Source organism: Sciurus vulgaris, assembly GCF_902686455.1.
Source record: "Sciurus vulgaris genome assembly, chromosome: 8".
NCBI classification, from domain to species: Eukaryota; Metazoa; Chordata; class Mammalia; order Rodentia; family Sciuridae; genus Sciurus; species Sciurus vulgaris.
Window position 1 is genome coordinate 121362020 of NC_136468.1, and position 24157 is coordinate 121386176.

Sequence of the window (24157 nt, forward strand, 5' to 3'; positions counted from 1 at the left end):
AAGGAAGATTTTAGCTGTGACTTTCTACATTTCACCAAGGATGCTCTAAAATACATATGCTTCAGGCTATAAGAATAGAAAAGAGAGAGCAGCATGAATGTCTTGGCCCTCTGGTCTGAGTCTTTTAAGCACTGAAATGAGGGGGTCCTGGCCCAAAGGCCCACGGATGGGCTCCCCCTGATATTACAAGCAGAATTTTGCTGTCTGACCTCAGGTACATTTTCCTGACGATCCATTGCCTTCAGTGGGTTTCCCAAAGGCGCCTTTAATGCACTGGCTCCCTCCTGCTTCTCTAGACTGGGGATTATCTCCTAGATCCTTTCCGTCCCTTACAATACAAAACCTTTCCATGGACTAATATTGCCAGGAACCCTGAAGAGCCCCTAACATGCTGAGAACGAGAGTAGCAGGAATAAATAATGCCCCTCCTGTGCTGTACGAACCTCACAGGTGTGAACCTTTAGGGTTCGCAAACGTCTTTCGAACATCCTACAAGACCATCGCAACAATCCAGGTAGGCAGGTGCCACTAGTCTCACTTTGCAAAATGAAAAGCTGGAGGGGTAGTCTATTGCTCAAGGTCGTAGCTATGAAGGGAGAGGGCCGGGTTCGAACCCTGGTTGGCAGGAGGCGAGCGGATCCCAGCCGCAGTAGAAAGGGCAGAGGCCACTGCCGCTCTGGGGTCGGCCTACCTGGCTGATAAATGAGCCTCTCTAGGTAGGCGCGGAGACCTGAGCAGAGCTCAGCCCCTGGACGCCGGCGGCGGCACAGCCTGCAGGACTGCTGCGCGCGTGGAGCCACGGCTCCGCCCCTGTGTGAAACCATTGGACTGTTGGAGGGTCCGTCATTCATCCCGGTCCAATGGGCGATTAGCCGGCGCTCGTGGCGGGGCGGTGGCGCCGGGCTCCTGGTGCCCGGCGGGCGCGCGACAGCCCCCGCCCGCGGTTGGCCCGGCAACGAGCTGCGCTCGCGGCTCCGCCCCCTGCCGGCAGCGGCGCAGGGCGGGAGGACCCGCGGGCGGGCGGCGGGTGGCGCGGGAGGCTGGCGGAGGGAGCAAGGCCGGCCAAAGCGTGTGCGCCGCCCGCGGTCCGGTCACGTCCCCGCGCGAGCGCCACCACCCGCGTAGTGCGGAACGAGGGCGCCGCGGCTCCGCGCTCGCTGCCCCGCCCCGCCCCACCCGAAGCAGCTAGGCAGATGCACTGTGCGGCGGCTGGGAGGTGAGTGAGCGCACCCGCGACCCGGACGCGCGCGGTTGAGACCCAAGGGGTCGGGGGCACGGCCGGGATGTTCACCACCCCCCCCCGGGGCCCCTCCTGGACCTTATGTTCAGGAACTGCCTGGGTTGGGGGACGCCTTGGCAGGGATGCCCGGCCTAGGTGGGAGGTGGCCGTGGGCAGGGCAGGTGCCTGGGAAGAGAGGCGCGCCGGGCCGAGGAACCCGCGGGAGAGGGTAGCTGCTGGCCCGCGAGATTGGGGACGGGGCGTCGGGCATGCTGCGCGGTACCAGCCCAGTGCCCTGGGTGGCCGCCAGTACTGAACCGGGCCGGGAGACCTTCGGGAACTGCGCTGAGGTGGAATCTCCCTCCGGGGGTACTGGAAGGAGACGACCTGGTTGGCCTGAGCGCCGGCGCGTAGCCTTCACCGGAACGGAAGATAGGGCCCCAGAGGCCTGGGCCCGGGAACGGAGGGCTCGCAGTTTTCGGTCATTGCTCCTGCAGTGAGCAGGTTCCTTGGAGGCAAGAGATGAGTATCGACCTGCTGCAATTGTAATATGTTCCCGGCTCAATATTTTTTCCCTTAAAAGGCGGCGGGGGTGCTTGCGGGAGGGGTGCGAGGGCCTCTGGACTGAGGCTCATTATCTTGCAGTCCATATGAAGGGGGCTCTGCCTTTAGGGCGGTGCTGAGCCAGTCTGGGTGATGATGGCAGGAATCCGCCTAGGCCGAGAATTGGGGCTCCTGTTAACCAAGAGAAGAGGATGGGAAGGCGGTGCCAGTCGATACCATGATTCCCTGGAGTCCAAGTCTGAACGTGGAGGGACCCGCCTGGTGGCCGAGGTCTGCCTGGTTTGGAGAAGCGGCTGAGTCCCTGACCTGCTCCTTTCTGCCCAAGTGATTTCCCTTCCCTGGGGATCTGGTCCTGCTGCCCTCAGCCCTGTCTGGAGGAAGCTCCTTGGCCAAATTGAATTAAGCAAATGTTTACTGAGCTCTTGCTCCCCCAGGGCCTGGCACTGGTGTAGACAGGGTGGGAGTAGACTAGGCCTACCCTCCAAGGACTGACTCACTTTCCCATAGTGAACTATGCAAAGATAATCCAGCCCCTAGTGTGGGTCAAGGGTCTCAGGAGGGGCCTCAGAGAGGTGCCACAGGCTTAGGTCAGACCTGCCTGTTGGCAATGTGACATTTGAACTGAAGCTTGAAGGACATGGGTATAGTTGGAATGGACATTGCAGGGAGAAGGAAGAAGGGAAGAATGGATGGAAACACAGAGGTACTTGGGCAGTTGAGTCTGGTGAGAGCACGAGGGTGCTTAGGAAGGAGTCAGTTTGGGCTGGAAAGATGGATGAGGGCTTCAAGGGATTGAGGGAGCTGCTGAAGTGAACTGACCCCATTACTTTTTAGCTGTGGCAGCCTCCTTGTTTACAAAAGGAGAGCAGTTCTGTGACCTTTTGAACAGGAGTAGGCTTGGGAAGGACCTTTAAAGACTAGAGAGGGCTCCTTGCAACTGGGCACCTTGCCTCTGGGTAGGGCCAAGGCACTGGGTAACCAACATACCCAACCACCTTCATAGCCAGGATGGAGCCACCTGCTTTTGGGATAATGCTAAGCTGGTAACATTGCCTTCAGACCATGGATGATTGAGAGCAGTGACCATGGTAGTTCTGTTTGGAGCTGGGAAATTCCTTTAATTCAGTCTCTGCTTGCATGACACACATGTTTAGGAGTGTCCATTTAAGGACCATTGGGAGGTAGGCGAGTCATGGTTGGATGAAGTAGTATGCTTTCAGCATGCCTCCTCCTCTAGAGACGATGAGGTACTTGCATTTCGTTTGAAACTCTTGCTGTGTGTTCCTTTAACAGATGTTGATTTTTTGAGACAGGAGGTAAATAAGACTAGTACCTCCCCCTCAGAAGACCAGTGACACCTTCTGCCCTAGATCTGCCCCTTCACTCCACTCCAAGGAGTGCAAAAACATCTTGGTAGTATGCCCATGCCCAAATGCAAGTGTACACATGTACACACACACACTCTTAGCTTTTGCTGAGGCCTGGGTTGCTGCAGAGAAAACAGGGCCTGCCTCCCCTCATGGAGTGTGTGGTCTGGGCTGAACAGGATGAAGCTGCTTTGTTCTGTGCCTATCACCTGGCTCATTGCAGGGACTTGCCATGGGCCTCTGGGTTTGGGACACAGGGAATGGATTCCTCCTCTGTCCCAAGCCTCTTGGACTTGGTTTTCAAGGAGGAAAAGTGCCTTTGTCTGGACCTCTAGGACATCTAGGGTGATTCCAGGAACATCTGGGTATCTGGATGGACTTGGCTGCCCAGGATTCCTATATAGAGGCTGCTGGTATAGAGGGCCTTTTCAAAGAAGGAATGCTGAATGCTGGGGTAGGCTGGGTAAGAGTGTGGCCTCAACCTAGCCACTTAATTATCTTATGTGTGAACTTGAATGACAGTGTGTGCCCCTTCCTTCCCTAAAGAAAAAACAAGGCCAGCCCTGTGCTAGCCCACACTAACCTCAGAAGACCTAAGATACTAAGTGACTGTAGAGGCATGCTTATTGCTGCTGCTGACCACAGCTGGCTTACAGGAACTCTGCAGGAGGCAGATTAGCTCACTGCTCTCTTGAAGACCCCAGGAATGAAACTTGGGATAACAGGGCCTCTAGGGAAACCTGTGGACAGAAGCATCAGAGCCGATACCAAGGGTTGGCACTAGACAGAACCCCTGAGCAGAGGCACACATGTGCTACAGCTCATGCACACTGGAAAGGGCCCAGGAGCACCCAGACTTGGCCTCTGGGTTTGGAGGCAAGAACTCCAGTGTAAGCATCAAAAGATATGAGATCAGGCCCTGGTCTGGCTACCCACTTGGTCTAGGCCTGTCTTCTGAGCCATTTTGTCCTCATTTATAAACCGTGCTCTGCTAGATCCCCTCCCACACATTTGGCCCCTTGCACATGTCCACACTGGCAGGAAAAGAAGCTTCATAGGAGTGAGCTGTCAGGAACCTCTGATGATCCTGGGTGAGACTGCAGCCACAGGGCCCAAGGAATGGAATCTTACCTGTGGCCTTCACCCATTCATTGAGCTAATATGTACCAACATCTACCATGAGCCAGGCACTGTGCTGTGGAATGTAGCATCCACTCCCAGTGCTCACATCCAGTGGGCAGTAACACGTGTAACTGAGTGCAGGTGGATGAGTGCCATGTCAGGCCAAACACTGAAACAGAAGGAAGGGGGCATCTCTTTGGAGTGGGGCTTGGTGCAGTGCAACAAAGAAGTCACGGACAAGTTATGAGGTGGCCAAGGGAGAGCACCTAGCAAAGGAACAACAGGAACAAGGGTGGATGGAGTCTTAGGGCTAGGTCGAGCAGAGCTCCACATGCCCCAGTGAGACGGGAAGACCTGGACAAGTTTAGAGCAGAGGGAAGACACAAACTAATTTAGGCTTTTATAAGATCTCTGCTGGAGTTGGGGATGTAGCCCAGTGTTAGAGCACTTGCCTACCAGGCATGCAGTGCTGGGTTTAATCTCCAGTGAAAGAAGAAGAAGAAGCAAAAAAACAAAAACAAAAACAAGATCTCTGCTAATGTAGAAGTATAAACCGGGCTGGGGCTAAGACCTGGAAGCCTTTCTGAGCTGTGTAACATTTCAGTGAGGTGGGTGCAGTAGAGGTGATGAGAGGTGGCTGAATGGGAAATTTACTTTCAAGCATAGTAGGTCAGACCTGCTTATGGAGAAAATGCAAGCACAGCAGATTTTTCATCTGAGCCACTGAAAGGACAGAGCTGGCACTGACTGAGGAAGACTTACCAAGACTTCTTCATGAGAGGGAGGGAATCAGGAGATAGGCCTGAGACCCTAATAAGTGTCAGCACAAGTGGTGGTCAGAGGGATGAGCAAGGTTGGAGGTATCAAGGTGTATTTGGCATCAAGGTATGTGGGAAGCCTGGAACCAGCTGAGGTCACTTGGGGGCCTGAAGGGTCCAGAAAGGGCCAATGATAGGAACACAGTTATGTCAGCCCCTCAGGAGACTAGAGGAGGATGTCAGGTCTCCCATGTCAAAAGCTGCAGTTGGCAGGGGGTGCTGGGAAATAAGTGACATGGGCAGCTCTGGCTGCTCAATTTATAGGGTCCTTGTTAAGAAATTATTGAGCATTTCAAGGCAATGACAATGGAGAATCACTCCTGGTACTGGGCCCTGTGTTTCTCCCTAGGTGTGTGCCCATGAGGTTGGCCCGGTTGTGGAGACTGTGAGAATAGTGCTGGGGCTATGGTGGGCAAAGAAGGAAGGCCTGGTATATGTGCCTGTGGTGTGCTCACTGCCCTTACTCCCCTTGCTCTTCTCCTTTCTTCCTTTCTCTTGAATGGACAGGTGGGCTTCTGGAGTGGTCAGACCCAGCCCATGAACCTCCCTGGCCTCCTGGCCTGAGGAGCCCACAATTACACATTAAGTGAAAAATTGCCTGCTCTGAGTTGTCACCTCTTTCCCCTTTCTCTGTGGACCACCAGCAGCCAGCAGCCTCTTGGGTAAAAGGTAGCAGGAGACAAGTCTAGCCACAGCAGGCCCTGGGCAAGCATGGCTGACAGCTTCACACAATGGCTTCCTTGAATTCTTCTCTTTTCCACAGGAGCCTGCTACATCATGGAGTTTTGAGTTATTTGCTTCTAAATTAAGGTATAACTCTCTTTTAGAGACGTCCCTGGAGAATCCATCAAAAAGTGCTAAGAAGCGAGACTGTTAAAAGCCACAGTGCTGGGAGGGGCCTTACAAACAGTGTCAAGACTGGTATTCCTGCTGGCTGCCTCAAACCAAAAACAGACTCTTTCCCCAAGGACTGTGGTGGACTGTGGTCAGAGCATATCTTTGGAAAGTAGACCCCTTCTCCATCAAGTGACCCATCCCTGCCCCTTGGACGGAGAACTGCCAGGACAGGATTCCTGGGAGAGGTCTGATCTGAGCCTTGATCCCCTCAGCAAGGCCTGCCCCAGTGAGCTATAAAAACCAGGCTCTGTCAGGGTGTTTGGGTGAGGGAGTATGGACTAATGTGCATGTTTTCCCTAGAGCCCAGATTCAAGTGTTTGCAAGAAGGGCACATAGAATCTACCCTGGATTTCATAGCCATGTTCCTTGCAGGGGACCAGGGTTCACCTTATCCTCCCACAACCGATGCTGCAGAGAAGGGACCTGTTTTTACCTCATTTTTACAGTCAACAAGACAGATCTGGAGAGGTGAATTGACTTTTCTCAGTGCCTTAGTGGGTCTAGGCGTCATACTTATTGGAAGTTATCTAGAAACCAGAGGATTCTTATCAGCCCAGAGTGGCCCAGCTTCCTCCTCTGTGGCCTGGCTCTATCCCTAGTTGGTCCCAAGAAGGATAGTGAATGAGGTCTAGTGACCTACTGACCTAGAGTGGGCATGGTTGCTGCTGTCAACTCAGGTTTTGGCTATGTTCTGGGCAGGCTGGTGGGCTACAGAAAACCCTGGACCTTTTCCATCCATCCCTTTCCATTCTAACTCCACACTCCTTGGGGGTGAGAGCAGTTCAGGGGCTGGGCTGACCTGTAGCTGTGTGCCCTAGGACTGATAGTTCACCTCTTTGGGCCTCATTTCCTTTTCTGTAAAGTGAAGATTGAAGCACACAGGCTGTGAGGCCCCTTCTGTGCCAACACCAGTATTCCCTCCCTGTTGGACCCTGAAGGCTTTCTTTGCCAGACTGGGCCCATGGTAGCATGACATGGGAGCTTGGCTCCTCACCATCCATCTTTGCACTTCTTTGTTTTCTGCCTAAAATTGCTCCCCTCTGACTGCTCAGTTGTTTCTCTGTGTGTCAGTGTTAAAGGCCAGGTTTCTGTGCAGTGCCAGCTGGTCTTCACAGCTGCTTTTTCTTCTCATTCATGGTTCTCAGACAAGGCCACACACAAAGGAGGGTCTCCAGGTCTTTCAACTTCATGTTCACTTGAGACCCTCTCTCTAGAACAGTGTTTATGTCACCACCCACATGGCTTCTGTGCCCCTTTCCTGCTGCTCTTTTTCCCCCTTGGCACTAGCCACAGTCTAACCTACTCCCTACTTTATTTTTTTATTATCTTTTTCCTGGGCCTGAATGTAAGCTCTGTGAGGCAAGGACTTAGCTGTGTTAACCTCTGAGAACCAGCTTCCAAAGCCAGCCTTAGCCAGCACCCAGGAAGTCATGGAGGGGGAATGAAGACTGGCTTGTGCTCTCATGTTAGATAACTGCTGCTCTAGCTCAACCTTCTGCTCCAGAGAGGTATGACTTTTGTCTTAGATTTGACCACCTAGTGCAAACAGCCCCACACATAGACACTGATTAGACCATGTCAAGCTGGATCATGGTTCACTCTGGAGTGAGCGAGGTGGATTCCTGTATCTCACATTGAATCAGACACTTCAGATTGACACCTGGCCCTTCAGTACATTGTGTGACTCAGTGGGGCCTTGTTCAGATGTTGGGGGAATTCACATAGGCATGTTTATAGGAAAATGTCCTAAGAAGATGATACAAGATCCTGATGGAAGTAAAGGAATATGGTGAGAGCCAAATAGCCTTTCCAGGTAACCCCTGTGCCCCAGGATCAGGGAACAGCCTGTCAGTCAGGGAAGCAGGACAGCTCAGTGCAGGGCAAGGCCCAAGACCTGGTTTTTACTGTAAAGATGACCCTGGTGAGTCCTTTTCAGTCTATGAGCCTCAGTTTCTTCACATTTGTTTATTCATTCATTCAGTGCTAGGGCTTGAACCCAGGGAATTGTGCATACTAGGCAAGTACTCTGCCACTGAGCTGAACCCCCAGGCTTCCTCACCTTTAAATCAGAGGCTCTGGGCTAGTAAAGAGTGCATATAGTTCTCAATTCTTATTCCAGATTTGGAGTAAAAAAGCACACTGTGCTAAAAAGAGAATTCAAAGGTTGTGTTGTGGCTCAGAGGGAGAGCAGTCATGGCTGAGTAGTGATAGCTGCAATGGGTCTAGGAGACAGGATTAAGACACGTTTGCCAGCAACTAACCAATCTCACTACTGCACTACTCTTCTTGCCTAGCAGCCTCAATTCATTCCTATTTCTCATTCCTTGGGAACACTGACCTGACACCCCTATTACGTGAGTACTCTCCTTTTTCCTCAGTACTTCCCCAGTTGGCATCTGGAGTGTCAAGCAACTTGGATTATTGTTGGATGTCTGTTCCCATCTCAGCTGACACCTTGCTCCCTTCAGTGCCCCTGGGTCCAGTCCCATGCCTGGCCCATAGTAGCCTCTCTCTACACACTGAATTAATGAATGAGCAAGTGAATGAGTAAGAGAGATTCAACCACTAAGCTTTGAAGACTCAGAAGTCTCCTCCTGGTTATAAATCTTGCACTGGGTTTTATTCCAGCAAGGAACCCCAAGAAGCCTGCCTATCTGCATAAATAGGATGATCACAGAAGAGTACAAAACTGTCTGGTTTGTGTTGTAGGTGTTTCAAGAGTGGGGACAACATTGGAGTAGGGAGCAGAGTGACTGGGGGGAGGGGGGCTAAGGTATGAGAGACCTAGGCTCTGTATCCTGTGGAGACCCCAGTGCTCCTGTCTGACCTTGACTGTAGAGGGGTCCATCAGGTTTCACTAGGTATGAAAATGAGAAAACATTTCAAATTGCAAGGGCGGGGCTGCTATGAAGACCCTCCTTGACAAAGTGTTGAAGAACTAGGCACCTATCCCCTTGTTCTGGCTCCAGCATGCTCTGAACCATGGGAAAGGCAACTTGACCAGAGCTGGTGGTTGTCCCATGGGGGGCTGGTGCTCCTGCCTGATGAGCTGGGGTTAAATGGGCAGGACAGGCTAGAGAGGGGATCATGAGGGTGGGGACTTTATGCTGACTGAGGGCCTACCCTTGTGCCTCTCTCCTTCCCCTCTCTGGCCTTAGTTGCCTCAGCAGGCCAGCACCACCCACCCTTTTTGCTTCCTATGACCCTGTGGACTGGCTACCAGGACTCTGGCTGTCTGGCCTACCATTCCAGCCTGTTAGCATGGGTGTGGGTGGCCTGTCCCTAAGCCAGGGTTTCCTCCATTGTGATTGCCCCCCTCACCCACTCTGTTACCTCTGATAATGCTGTGCAAACATATTTCTCGATAAAATGCTAGGAAGAAAAATAATTAGAGTGTTGCCTCCATTATCCAATTTCTGATTAATCAAACTCTCTTTGTCCTCGGCCAAAATCTATTCATTTCCCTTAAACACTGGGCTGGTGCCAGGCATCGATTTCCTCTACGATAACACCATGCACACACGCACATTCCCAGCTCTGCCCTGCCCTGTGGAAGGGACTGCAAGGAGACACTGATGAAATCATTCTTGTTCTCCCAGTTCTACTCACGTTTTCCAGGGAGCGTTCTGGCCATGCCAGCACGCTCATCCTTGCTTAGTTCCTGGGTTTCTTTGACTGAACTTGCCCCCTATACACACTACTTGTCCTTGGTCTCTGAGTGTGTTCTGGGGCAGAAGGATGGACTTTAGTCTCAGACTCTGGCAGGCCAGGCTTTTGGGAAATGACCCTGTCACTGGCACAAGAAAGCAGCAGGGCTAGGGCCTCTTAAGGAGGCAGGGATATAGGTACATTTTCCATACAGCAACAGAAATCAAGCCCCAAGGAATTAACAAGATGAGGCAACATCCTGAACCTGGGAGCTTAGCAGTGGGGCAACATCAGTGTCAGCTTGCCATCCATCCACTATCTATCCACGGGAAGGCCAAGAGCCTTTTCAGAAGATTGTTCAGACATCCCCAGCTGTCCCCTCCCTTCACCAAGTTAACCCCTCTCTCATTCAATCACGACAAGGGGTTGGGCTTGATTTCACAGTACCTGCTTGATGCCAGGTCCTTGTAGACATGTGGGATGTGTCAGGGAGCAAACAGCAGCCCCTCCCCCAGTGGTGTTCGTATTGTTATGAGCATAATTCGGAAGGGGATAGTGCCGTAAGTGAGTGATGTAGCAGCATGTTAGAGAAGGACAGTGATGTGGGCTAAGACATCATGGACCAAGTTATGTGGCGTAGGTTGGGGTTGTCGTAAATAGGATAAGCAGCATAGCCTCCTGAGGGGGATATATCTGAGCAATTGGATTGGGGGTATTGAGCCACTTGGCTTTGGACAAAACTTTCTAGATGGAAGGAACAGCTGGTGCAAAGGCGCTGAGTTAGGAGTGAGCCATGTGTGCTGGAGAGTCAGCAGGGAGGTCAGCAAGGGACCAGTGTGGCAGGATTCTGGAAGTAGAGAGCATAGTGGGAGGTGGTTGGAGAAGCTAGACTGGTTCCATAGCTGTGGGACCGTGGAAGAACTGTGACCCTATCTCTGAATTGAGATGCCAAGGGACAGAAAACTTCTAAGCACAAAAGAGATGTGCCCTACCTTGTTTTTATGAGAAGCCCTCCTGTCTGCTGGTAGAGCACCACCTACAGGGGACTGGGGACAGCAAGGAGATAGATCAGTGACTGCTACAGTCCAGAGGAGGGACTGGGCATGGTGGACTCAATGGTCGGATTATGGACAGAGTCAGAAGGTCTACTGATGGCTCCCCTGAGACCAACCAAGCCCAGCCCTGACCTGAGGCTCCAGACCCTATTAGAAAGGAAGAAGGTAGAGGGAAGGTATTCCAGGGATGTTATGGTTGCCATAGTACCCCAGGACCCCTTCCTGTCGGTGTACTGTCACCAGCTGCAGTCCAGTAGTTCACAATTGCACCCCTTGCTGGACATCTGCCCTCAAGACTTTGGTGCCTCCTATCCTAGAGATGGACTTCCCTCTGCCTCCTGAGCTGCCTGTGGGGTCTAGCCAAGGCTTCTTTATGACTGGAATCTCACTGTACCTAGCTTCTTCCCTTGCCTTTCCTGCATTCTTCTGTCTTCTGTGGGTTTCTCCTGAATGCTCTGCCTCCATTAATCATAGGTACAACATTTTCTGCTCAACTTCTGCCTCTTGAGAACCTGATTGGATGGGTTCAGCAGCAGCTACAGACTTGGACACTCCTGGTGGTAGCCTGTCTCAGGCAAAAGGACTGGTGTTAGCTCCTGAGAGTCACCTGAAGCAGATTCCCAGGCTGCTGGCCTCAGGAGGACTTACAATGCTTGACAAAATGCATATTCCTGGGCCCTTCCTGAGACAGAGGGTGGGGAGAATCTGCATTTTTCTGAGAGCCTCTGATTTCCTGGCTGGTGACCTGCATGAGCTGGTCTTAGTACATGAGTATGAGTTTAGGAGACAGGAAGCAGGCTGTGGGCCAGAATAAGGAAGAAAAAGGGGAATGAATAAACAGGAGGTGCTGCTTACCTTCCAGGTAGGAGAAAGAGGAAAGGGGCTGCAGAGAAACAGGAAAGGTCCTGGGAAGGAGTTGTCACTCATCTGACCCCATGGAATTTTCACCAGAGAGAGTCCAACCATGGTTTGGGGGGCAGAGATATCACACTCAGAGGCAAGGACAGGAAATTACAGAGACCCAGAATGGTGAAATCAGACTTTCCACCCAGCTGAGGAGCCTGATTGAAGGTCAGCAATTAACCTTCCTTAGGGAAAACAGGGCTGGGGGATCCTGGGACCACAGCTGCCCCAGGCAGCAACCGCTTTGACTCCCATTGAAGCTGCTTACCTCTTCTCTTGACTGTCATTTCCCTCCTCCCCATAATAGCTCCCATCATAGGTAGAATCTTTCCATTTTAATTTATTTATTTACTTCTGGCTCAGAGAGGCATCTGGCTCCATTGCCTCATAAGTACATGCTCCTCCAGTAGTGTTGTCACTTCTCATCTACTGAGCCTTGTTGGCTGTAGGCCAGAAGACCAGACATACCGTGGAGGGCTACCAGAGCTAAGACAGCACAGAGCCACAGGGAAGGGCCTCGTGGTCATCTTATGCCACCTTTTAACAAAGGGACCCTGATAGGCTGTGACCTGCCCAACTAGGGCAGAGCCATTAGTTGGGTTGGAGCCTGTCTGTAAATGGGGGAACACTAACCCTAGTCCTTCCTACCATCCATTTGAACTCTAGCTTCAAAATAAGCAGGGAACTTACAGGAGGCAAAGAAAGGGAACCTGCTTTTAAGGGGAGACCTACTGCCAGCCTGAAGTGCCAGACCATAGGTTGTGCAGGCAGCATGGAGAAGCTAACCCAGTGGTCTGGGCCCTAGGATCACAGAGTGATTACAAAGAACCCACAAAGTCACATGTTCCCAAGCCAGAATCAGTAATATCTTACACATGCACATGCTATCATTTTTCAAATGTTTGGGGGAGCTCGTGTGATAAATGAAATGCAGAGTCATTTACAAGCATTACAGAAAGCTTGGCGAGCAGAAACCCTTTTTCTCTGTGTCATCAGCACTTACTGGATAAATGGGTGCTCTCCATTCTTGCTGTAAAGCATGCTGGCCTATGTCAGTGGTAGGCTGAGCACCCCTGAGTATTTCTGCTCATAACCCTATGAGTCGGCTGTGTTTGTCTCAAACCTGTTTATACAATTTGTCCTCACTATAATTACATCCTTGAATATTACATAAACTGATAGAAAATGAGCATAAAGAGGGCTTCTATGGAAATCAAAGTGGATGCTTCGGAAAACCTCAGAAGCTATGGTCAGTTTGATGTGGGTGAGACAGAAATTTGGGAATAAGAAGTCTTAAAAACCTAGGATTTGGATTCTGAATACTTGGCCACCTCACTGGTGGAAAAAATAAACTGGATATTACACAAAGTGTGCTGTGGTTTAAACAAGGACAGGGCCAGCAATATCAGAATGTGAACCTGTACTCTAGGAAAAGATCTCAGCCCTCTCCAGACCTTGGCATGTGACTGTATGGGTATCTGTTTTAAAGTACTTATGTATCATTTCCTAGGACTCCCTGCTGTAACTCACTTTTCAGTAGGCCAGCCAGCTAGCAGCCCAAACTTTGATAACCACTTTTGGTCAGTAATGGATATTAGAAACATATCTATAATAATGTTGAAATCTGCAGTTGGTTTTTTTGATTGTCAGTTGTTATTGTTGTTTGGATTTTGCATGGGGGGAGACCATCTACTTAAAAAAGTTGTAAACCATGGTCTGCAGCAGAGATAAGACCACAGAGGCTGAAAATAGGAGGGAGCTGCTTGGCAACATAGCAGAACTCCCAGGACAGGCCAACCTGGAAATTCCTTTCCTCTCCCTAAGAGGAAAAGGGTTCTTAGAGCTCCCAGAACACCCCAGTGGGAGAGTGCAGGGACAACTTGCAGGGAAGGGAAATGTGGGACTTTATAGAATGGAAGGATGTGGGGCAAGGGCCACAAAAGGACTAGCAGACTGATTTATCCAGAGCTGAGGCTGTCAAGGCCCTAGCCCAGGGTGTGCTGCATGCAGAGTCCACACTGCCCCTGTCCTTGTTCCCAAAAGCTCCCATCTTATTTAGCAAGGCGTGAAATGGTCAAGAAGGTGTTTGCAAAGGGGATGAATCTGACTGGGATGGGAGTAGGCAGCAAGAATCTCCTGCAAGGAAGGCTCCAGGATGGTGGGAGAGTGAGTGCAGAGGTTAGCAGAAGCTTCAGGAGGAGGACTCTTATCCCACATAGGAGAAGGAGCTGGAAACTGCTGAGTTTGGGGTCTATAAGGGAATGGCCTACAGTTCTTGGAGTGGTGGGTATGATGCCCATTTGAGGAGTATTTGTGGAGAGGAACAAGGGGACCAAAGGAAGCCTGGGCATGGAGGCAGGCAGACAGCGGGACCCCAAGTATCCTAACAGAGCTGGATCCCAGAATCCCAGGAGCATGAGGACTCCAAGAGCTGTTCATGGGTCAACTGAGACCTCAGGGCCTAAGTTTTAGTATGCACTGCATTGTGACCCCTCTGCCACAGGCATTTAGAAGAGGTCACATTAGGTAATGTGCTCAAAGGAAGTGCTGGGGAAGCTTCTGAGCTCTTTTACAAACATTTTTTGATGTTCATCCATCTACCCATCCATCTGCTCTGCAAATCTTTCACACAACACCTGCTTTGAGGGAAATAGAGCTGGCAACTGGGGGAGGGAAGGATAGGAACCCAGACCAACCTACAGTGGGTAACCTGAAGAAACCACACACACACACACACACACACACACACACACACACACACACAGTGCAGTCAGGGAGAGCTCTGCTGGAGGAGCCAGAAGCCCCAAGACTGGGAAGGGCCATTGTGTGGGCATCCCTGCCTTCTCTTCCCAGGGTGAGATCAAGTCCCACCACTGACCCAGCCACACACCACAGTTGGTTCAAAGTTACATGGAACTGAGTGATGAGTGCAGAGTGAGTCCACTAGGCTCAGAGAGAAGGAGACTTTCCCTAGGCTGTTGAAAAGGGGGACTTTTCAGCCAGATGGGATGAAGCAGGATACTGTGGGCATGGGAGATGAGAGATGTAGCCAGGGAAGCAGGAACCAGGAAGGAAGGGGAAAGGTGTGCAGACTGTCTTTCCCCAAAGGGCAATTCCTCGGAGTGTAGCCTGCCCCCATTCCTTGTCCATTATCATTGGCATCAGGGCAAACAGGGGTTTTTATCTCCTCAGAAAGATGTGGCTTTTTAGTCCCAAAATATGTGCAATATCAAAAACCTAAAACCCTCAGGCCCTTCCTGAAGACAGTGACACTGAGCAGGTGAAGAGGCACAGGGAGAGCCAAAAGGCAGTGTGCACACATGTAACTGTATTCTTGACACTGAACATCTGCTCCTTGCTGGCACTGCTCAGTACTGGGATGTGGTGTTAAGAGAAATGGCAGTCCTACCTTTCACCCAGAGGCTCAGTGGAGAACTGGACAGCCATCCATTCAGTGAGGACATTTCAAATGGCCAAACTGGAAAAGCAAGGCATATATGTCCCCACCTCCAAAATGAACATGGGTATGGATTCCAGCCCAACTCACACCAGCACACACTGGTTTTGTGTTCTACCCTCACAATGCATGTCTGAATGACATCATGCGCTGTAGGATGGAAGTGCTTCTCCTTAATCCAGGAAAACTGCTGCTCCAGGAGTCCTGGTACCCCTGTCCTGTCCTGGATCCCCTGTACAGCCCTGCCCAAGGGTGCTCAACCCATCCGCACCAGCCACCTGCACCAGGTAAGAGCCTCATTCCCCAAGTAGTAAGCCTCCTCCAGAGCCCCTGTTCTCAGGGACAACACTCAGACTTGGAACTCCCTACACAGAGGGATGAACATGGTTTTTGGGATCCCCCCACCAGGCTGCCATGAGCCACAGGAAGCTTACAGAATTCCCATCTTCCTTGTCTGGGGTCTGCTCTGGGAGTTGTCTAGGCTCTTTGTGTCCTCACCAGTGAGGACTGGTGCTATTCTATATCTTTTGCTGTATGTCTGTCTCCACAGAGCTGGTCTTTATCTGTAATGTCCTGGCTCTGTTATTTACTTATGGTCTTCTTAACCAGAATACAATCTCCCTAATGCAGAGACTCAGCTTGCCCCCCACCATGTGCCCCTTCCCTGAGCAGGGTGGCACACATTGCAGCTGGATTCTGAGAGAATATTGATTACAGAGGGCTGATAGATCATTTTGCCCACAGGGATTTGAGGTTGGTTAACCTCAGGGCCAGGCACATGCACTGAGTTATTCAGGAGTAATGGGTGAAGTGATGGAGAGGGCCCTACTGAAAAAGCAAGTGGAACTGAGCTAGGATGGGGTTGACCCACTTTTCTGAGACAAGAGGTAGCCTCTGACCTAAGAACAAGAAATACTGTGTTGACATCATAGACCAAGAGCCCCATCCCTGGGTGTCATAGCAAAGAGAGGTTCTGAACCTAGGCATCCTGTGTACCCCATCTGTGTCCCCAGAAAATAGTAGAATAAAGCCCAGCTTCTCAGTAGGGGTGTTGGGCTAGGGATAGCTCACTTGGTAGAGTGCTTGCCTTGCATGCACAAGGCCCTGGGTTCAATCCCCAGCACCACAAAAAACAAACAAACAAACAAGCAAACTCAGCAGGGGACTGGGCAGCTACCTAGACCATACATGGTGGCCTGAGTATATAGCCATGAACAGAACTAACCCTTCCTGTGAAGGTGGTAATCCTTTTATTTCTCTCTCGACCCTTTTCCTTCAAGGAGAAAAATCCAATTTTGGCCAGTGTGGGTCTCACAACCTCCAGCAGGCTCTAATATCCACTGTTTAACAAACAGAGAGTGACCTTATCTGGCCCTTGTGCAGACATCAGTCCCTAACTAGCAGCAAAAGCAATTCCTTTATGCTATTCTATATTTTAGATTACTTTTGTCTGTGGTAAGTGATTCTGGCTTTCCATTTAAAGTCAAGATGTGAAGTTCTTTTTAAAGTACAGTTATTTAAGTAAACGAGTGAATCCATTTAAAGAAAAACATTGAGTAAATAGCAGCAGGTAATACCCAGATGTAGCCATGTTAGGCTGTGATGTCAGGGTGCCAAGAGGTGGAGAGCTTGATGGAAGTTGAACCTTATAGACTCTCAACTGGGCAACCCTAAGGAAATCCCCTCCTCTCTTTAAATCTTGGTTTTTATATCTGCAAAGTTGTAGCCACCTCCCAAGCCTATCATGAAAGATTACATGTGTGCCAGCATAGGCCAGTGCCACAGCAGCAGGAGCAGACATATGTGGGATGAAAGTACAATTGTCCCCAGCATCTCTAGCCTTGGGCCTTTGGGCCCAGGCTTCCTGTGTACCTTCCTCCTCACGGTGACCCCAGTGGCCCAAAGACACATGCTTTAGACATGGAAAGCACAACCAAGCTATGACTGGGATCTGTAGCCTTCTCCCTGACCCTACCATACCGAGTCTCCATGGAATAGATTCTCCCCTGAGTCCAACCTACAGCTGTCCTTAATCATCCAAGAACACATGTGGAAACACCTCCATGAAGAGTATGTCAGAACCCTGGACTGTGACTAAACCATTATAATGATGTGTGGGACAAGATTGCCATGGGAATCTGATCAGAGAGGTAAAACCCCCAGTTAATGCCTTGGCATTTGTGGAGTTCCCTTCACCCTGAAAAGAGTATGGGTTGATAGGGAAGGGAAGTTAGAAGTGACAGAAGAGGTTGGAAGCACAAAGGGTACCTGGCTCCTCAGAGACCACCAAGGAACCATCACAGTGGAGAAGGTTCCTATGGGTCCAGGCCTGGCTCTGGGAAAACCTAATGATGGCTAAAATGCCTGGGCAGGAGAGAAACATTCAGTACATCAGCTGAAAGCACAGAGCACAATGCCAGTAAGCCAGGCATAAAAGGACAGTGGAAAATGTTTCGTTATTTAGAGGGAAGGAAACTGATTATCAGTGGCAGCCGCAGGCACCGTCTTTTCCGGACCTTCGATTTCTAAAATAGAGCCACAGTGAGAGCCAACTAGGGGACAGTGGGTCCAGAGAGCAGAGGAGAAGACCTGCTCTTTAAAAGAAGGAGATGGAAATATCAAGAATATGCTTGGGCCTGCAGGTTCTCATGCTGGCATGGGAGGCATGGGAAGTACCTTGGGACTAGTGATTTAAGCAACCTGAGATCAGCACATGCCTCATGTGTAGGTTCAGGGAGCCCCACATGCACCCCTCCTGCTAGTTCCTGCAAACCATGAGACACTGGATGACTCTGGAATGGAGCCCTCCCCACTCTGCCTGACATCTTTGTTTAAGGAAGGGCCTGTAATCACAGACACGGTGAGCTCCATCTGCTACCACCAGACCAGCCTTCCTCTATTCTCTCCAGGTCATCACAGAACAGCCATTGGGCTCCAGGGTAGAGCTGGCAGGTAGAAGGGCCACCACTGCCAGGGCGTGAGCACTGCTGAGTCATAACCCCATTTAGGGCTTACTGAGCAGTTCAGCCTCCATGGGGTAGTCAAGGGCAGGGCCAGGAGCAGGTATGTACAGGTAGTCCAGGGCAGCTCTCTTGGGTTGGAAAGGGCTCATCAGTCCATGATGAGGGCCATGCCTCCTTCTGCCACCCCCAAGCCTGGAACCACAAGCACTGCTGATCCCTTGCACTGGGGCTTGACACACTCCAGGTCAGGGCCTTGACTGAGGGCAGAGTAGGAATTCCCAAAGGTTTAAAGCAGTGGGAAAAATGGGAACCCATCATTGTGCTGGGGGTATGGCCTCTCACTGCCTTGCTGGCCTTGTTACCTGGCCACCCACCACTTTTGGGGTCTTAACCATTGTCCCTAGCAGGGTTGGCCATCTGAATGATCTCTGTGGGCCTCAGAGATATAACCATGCTTCTTGGTTCATTCGCAGTCCAAGTACTGGCATATCTCCTCAGTCTAAACTACCTCCCTGAGGTGGGCCTGTGTGTGGAATCATCAACCCTTCCTGGTTCACTCCTTCTAGTGGCCCAGGCTCTGTGTGGAATAAGCTTTCTGGGAAGCCAGAAGGGAGGGCAGCAGGCAGCCAGGGTCTGGCGAGTGAGGGTCTGGGCTGCTTGTCCCCAAGGAAGTGGGGCACATAGTGAGGGAACCTGGCCTATAAGCTGATAAGCCATTGTACCCAAAAGTTCACTGGCTTAGCTTGGCTTGGGCAGTGATACCTAATGACCTTGGTTTTGGGCTGCCTTCCCCCACTTCAGGGGCTGACTAGGCTGGCTGTTGCAAAGTGGCCCTGGGAGAGGCTTTTGGGGGAGAGGTTGAATAGGGATATGGGTAGGTTAGCAACTGTTCCCACAGCCCAGCCCTGTCCTGGTAGGTGTAGACAGCCATGGGCATGGGTGTTGTGTTGCCAGAGTTGTGTGCCTAGTGAGGGCTGGGGCTCCAGGTGGGGACAGGTCACGGGGAGAGCAGTGGCAACCATTATGGAGGGCATCCATGATGCAAAGACTCTGAGAGAGTCCCTCCACAGCCATGTCCTGCCTTGGTTCAGGGTTGTCACCCCACATCTATTCCAGGGGCAGCCTGGAGAGGGCCCTGTCTGGGGAATGGTCAGCATGATGTGAGGGCAGGCCAGCCTGCCAGAAGTAAACAAGGACCAGGGTCAGAGGCCTGAGGGGCAGGCAGGGAGGATATTTAAGGAGATATTCCCTGTGTGTGCTGAACGTTATGGCCTTGAGACCACAGGCAGTGAGGAGTTTTCAGGAGAGGGGTCCCTGAGAGGACTTAGGGTTTAGGTATTGCACCCTGGCAACCTTTGGTAGGTGAGTTAAGGAGGCCTCTCAGAGGTCAAGATAGAATTCGTCAAGAGCCATAGGTCAAGGGCAGCTAATGTCCCAAAACTTCTAGGGAGGAGGCAGGGGGCCTGCAGACTCAGGCCTGGTGAATTCATCATGCTTTATGTGCCAGAAGCTCTACTGCTGTGGAACAGGGGTAGGGCTGGCTAGTACTCAGTGATTAATCATTCCACACATCTGTACTGAGCCCATCACAGCAGAAAAGAATCCCACACTGCAGAGACAGCTGACAACTTTGCCATCACCTGCAACTTCCTCCAGAATATCCTCTCCATGAATGGCCTCTACTCCCAGCCTGCTGACTGGTCCCAGGATGCCCTGAACACCTCCCTGCTCTCTCTCAATCACCACTCCATCACCAGGCGCTACCCATCCTACAGCCTGTGCCTCCTGTAGCTACCTACCACATCTGTCTGCTACATCCTCTCCCAGACTCAGCCCTCACCCACAGTGCTACCCTCTCACCTGATGTCTTTGTGCAGGAGCCAGTCTAGCCTTACCCCAGCAGCCACTGAGGTACTCCTTGCTCAAACCCTGATTTACCGGGTAACCTGAGCACTAGCTGTCTTCCCTGTCCTTCAGACTGGCCAGTCCCATTCCCATCTTAGGCTCTTTGCACCAGCAGTTCCCTCATCCTCACCTGCATATCTGTCTGCCTTCTTTACCACCTGTTTGTAGTCCTCTCTCTCACCTGTTGGGAGCCTCACCCCACTTGCCTTAGCATACTTGCAGCCTACGCTGCCCCACCTGTGGCCCTCCTTCTCTGGAGCTCCATTTCTACTATAAAATTTGGCACCCTTTGTTATTCGCTGTTTATATACTGTCGGTGGTCTGGCTTCTACTGTTCCCACCTGAGCAAACTCGGGAACTGGGACTTCATCTGCTTTGCTCAGCAGTGCCATGTCCCCACCTCCACCAAGTGTCAATCTCAAAGCCACAACTCATTAAGTATAACAGAGAACCCCTGACTCATCTTCTTGACCCCACTTACTGTACCAGTCCCTCCCCTTCATAGCCACCTCTGCTCTCAGGACACACATCTGCCCTGGTACACATGCAGCTGCACAGACACATTCAGATGGGTCCACACACATGCATCTACATATATACAGGGGAATGGACCTGCATATGCACACCCAGAGGTGTGTCCCTGTCACTGTCACAAACGTGCACCTGCACACGTTTTTAAACCCCTTCAGTGGCTTGCTCTTTCTCTTTGATGCCCTGCCCTTTCCTCTCACCTTGTACCTCTGTCTTCCTCATGCCTAGCCACTCTGACTACACTTCAGTTCTGTAGTCACTATGGTTCATCTCTGCCATCCCTAATACACATACACCACAGGGCCTTTGCATGACCTACAGGTACTTGCCCAGCTCATAGAACTAGAGACCACTAAAAATATCCTCTGCCAAAAGGCCTACCTCTCTTCCTGCACCACATGGCCTCTTCACTTTTAAGGAAATCCCAGCCTGTAGGTAAGGACCAGAAAGCTAGAACAAGATGCAGAGAACAGAGAAGTTCCAGCAGCAAGGGGTACAGAAGGGGGAAGGTAGAAGCACCCCACTGATGGCAGGGAGGCACCACATATATGCTGACCTGTGAAGAATAGCTAGAAGCCAGGCAAGAGGTGCTGCAGATGCAGCAGCCCTAGGAGAGTCAGGGTGATGGAATGAGCTCTGCAGAGAAGAACCTGTGCTGGGCCCACATTTGGGTGGGGGTTTGGTGGGAATCTGAGATGAGAAATTATGTACTGCCAGAAACTGGCCAGGGTCCTAGTCTGTTCAGGTGCAGTTCTACACCAAGGCAAAGTACTGCCTCACCTGACCCCCAGGAATCCCAGTTCTGAGGCTTACATGTTACCTGCCTGGACTAGACCATGTCACTGCAGTGTGTTCCAAGGGCAGCCACAAGCCTGCTTTTCTTGGGTAGCAACAAACAGCTTGAGAGGTTTATTTGGGAGAAACCTGTTTTCTGGGCAATCTTTGCCCAACACTGACCAACTGAAGGAGGATTCATCATTTCAAGCCTGGCTGTATCTCAGATTTTAAAACATTGAATTGAAAAAAAAAAAATGGTGATGACAGGGACATCCCCAGGCAGGCCTCTCCCAAGGGGAGGGTATTGGCAATCATGCTGGAATGGGCCCTGGCAGGAAGGGCCTGGTGCTCCCAGCAGCATAGCAGGCTGAGGTCTGCTCACACCCAAATCAAGTGGTTGTCAGGTGGGGTCAGGTCATTAGCAGGGACAAAAGAGTAGCCACAGGGTTTATTTGCTTGACCTTTATTTGCTGACACTCCACAGCAAAGCTCCACATGTGATTAAAGACAGGGGTTATCAATGCCATTACATTTGTTTACAAACCTTTTCCTGATATAAGTTCATTGAAGGAAATATAGGAGGTACAATAAAATACAAAAGAGAAAAAATTCTCCTGAGATTCCCAACCCTGAACTCATTGTTGCTAAAGAACTAACAGTTACTAACTATGTAACCAGACCTCTGCTTACATAGTGTGTGCATGCATGTACATTCCAGCACATGTACACCCTACATGTATTACACTCAAGCAGGTGCTCCTGGAGCTCACTGTGCCATCTGAAGGTACATGTTGAGGCTTCCATTCTCAGGCATAATTTCAACCTCATTGGGATTCAGCCTCATTTTTAATCACTGCTCTCAGCAGAGATGCTTCCAGGGTGTTCCCTGGTACACTCTTCTTTATGGCTGCCTGACTGATAGGACTGCAGAAATGTGGAAATGTTACTCAACCTCGCTTTCCTTTCTTTCTTCCTTTCATCCCTTTCAAGGGCCCACCACATGCAGAGCCCTGCTCTTTCATGGTGGGAGCAAGGCCAGGATGGGCCCTGCTTAACTGGAACCCCCAATCAGGGAAGAGGCTGCATCAGCACACAAAGTCATGCAGGTCACTTGCTAGCTGGGGGATTCTATGGAGGCAACAGTGAGGAGAGGGCAGGGCAGGGGATGGAACCTGGCCAAAGAGGCAACAATGGGGTGAGATAATGCTCATAGTGGCAGGGACAGTGGGATAGTGACTGCTACTGACTGCCATTTGCAGAGTGCCAGGCCCTGTGCTTGATGCAGTACTCCTTGCAGATACCTGTGATTGGTGAGGACATAGACTCAGAGATATGGAATAACATGCCTGATGCCACACAGCTAGTGAGAGGCCAAGGAAGGTGTGGAGTATGAGAAACACCCTGATAGCAGTGGGGAGACACAGAGGTTTGACCCAAGGAGAGATAAGGCATCAGAAATGCTGTTGGAGGCAGGTTAGCCCAGGGAACCAGACAGGATAGGGGGCCACACCACCAAGAGAGGCCAGAATCTTGGGCCAGGAAAAGATTGGGCAACCCAGGTCTTGATTTAGAGCAGGATCCCTGGGACTAGTGGTGGAATATCTGTGAGGGATTGAGGACAGGGAAAAGTACAGCTAATGGGAGAATGGAGTGCCATTTTCTGTAGGTCCTGGAGCAGGGAAGGTTGGGAAAGCAAAGGCAACTGGGGGGTAAGGCAGGTTGAATTTTGGAAGCTGTACACACCTAGGAGTGGAGTAGGTCCTTGGCTAGCAGGGTCTGTCTGTCTCAAGCCTTCCCACCTCAGAGCTTATCATAGGGGAACAAGGGATATTAGAGGAGTGAATGCTGGTCATGGCAGAATGGCTGAGGAAGGAATTATGCTATGGCAGGTGCTTCCCTGGGCTCCCAGTCAGGGTCAGAAGCCTGAACTCCCTTGTAGAGGGAGACTGGCCCAGCAACCCAACAGGTCACAGGAATGTTTTGGGGTTTGCCCCTCCCCCTGCTTTCAACAGGGTGCTACAGCCCAGGCCCAGTCAGGGTCAGTGAAGGAAAGATTCCACCTGAGACTTGAGGGGCTTTTAGGGTACCCTGTATAGCCTGGACTCAGTGATTCCCACCGTCATTGGGAGGTACCCTGGCCTTCCCCAACAAGACTTCAACATATTGTCCTGTTTTGCAGATCCTGCCTACTTTCTAGACCCTGACCTATGCCTCCATCCAAGCCTCCCTCATCCAATCAGAAGTAAGGTGGCCTTTGCCTATTCCTCCCCCAGCCACTGTCTACTTAGGCACCCTGCATTACCCCTATAGTCTGCAGCCTCTGCCTTGGTTTGGTCCATGACCATCTGCCCACTCCCAGGGTTGGTGCCACAGAGTACCCATGAGGGAAGGAAATGGCCAAACCTCTCTCCTGGCACATGTCCTGCTCTATGAGAGGAGAGGTGACCCAGCCCCTGCATGAGGAGGTGAAAGACAGGGAGGCATCCAGTTTTCCCAGGTTAAGGGAGCCTGCACCTCTTCAAGGCAGGGCTACAGCCAGGACCCCACTATAAAATAGGATAGGATTAAATTTCATTGGTACTGTTGGAGAATAGAACATCAGAGGTACATCACAGCAGGATCATATTATTGAATCCTAGTCAGATGCAGAGATTAAGAGAAGGTGAGGTTAGTTGTATCCAGTGGTACAGGTGGGTAGAGGCCTTGCACACCTCACTCCTCTCCCTTGTGCACCTGGCTTCACACAAATTGGACCAACCAAGAGAGGAGTAGGGCAGGCATCAGGCAGACATGTTTATTTTGCAGTGATTTGGGCTCTAACCCTGCAACATTCCAGAAGAGCAGGGAGTTGATGGATTATTCCCACGTTTTCTAAGGCCCAGTGAGTTGTTACCTTTCCCTATCCAGCCTGAGGTGGGGCTGGGAGGAGCG

The 24157-nt window shown here is 51.1% G+C and overlaps 2 protein-coding genes across 6 annotated transcripts in view; one reads left to right on the plus strand and one right to left on the minus strand.

Annotated features, from left to right (window-relative positions):
- Positions 1-24157, minus strand: part of RSPH14 (radial spoke head 14 homolog) — a 239423-nt gene that overhangs the window by 164800 nt on the left and 50466 nt on the right. The window lies entirely within an intron of this gene.
- Positions 15810-24157, plus strand: part of GNAZ (G protein subunit alpha z) — a 42709-nt gene continuing 34361 nt past the window's right edge. The window contains 1 exon segment of the mRNA XM_079149731.1: positions 15810-24107. The gene's annotated coding sequence lies outside the window, so the exon portion shown is untranslated.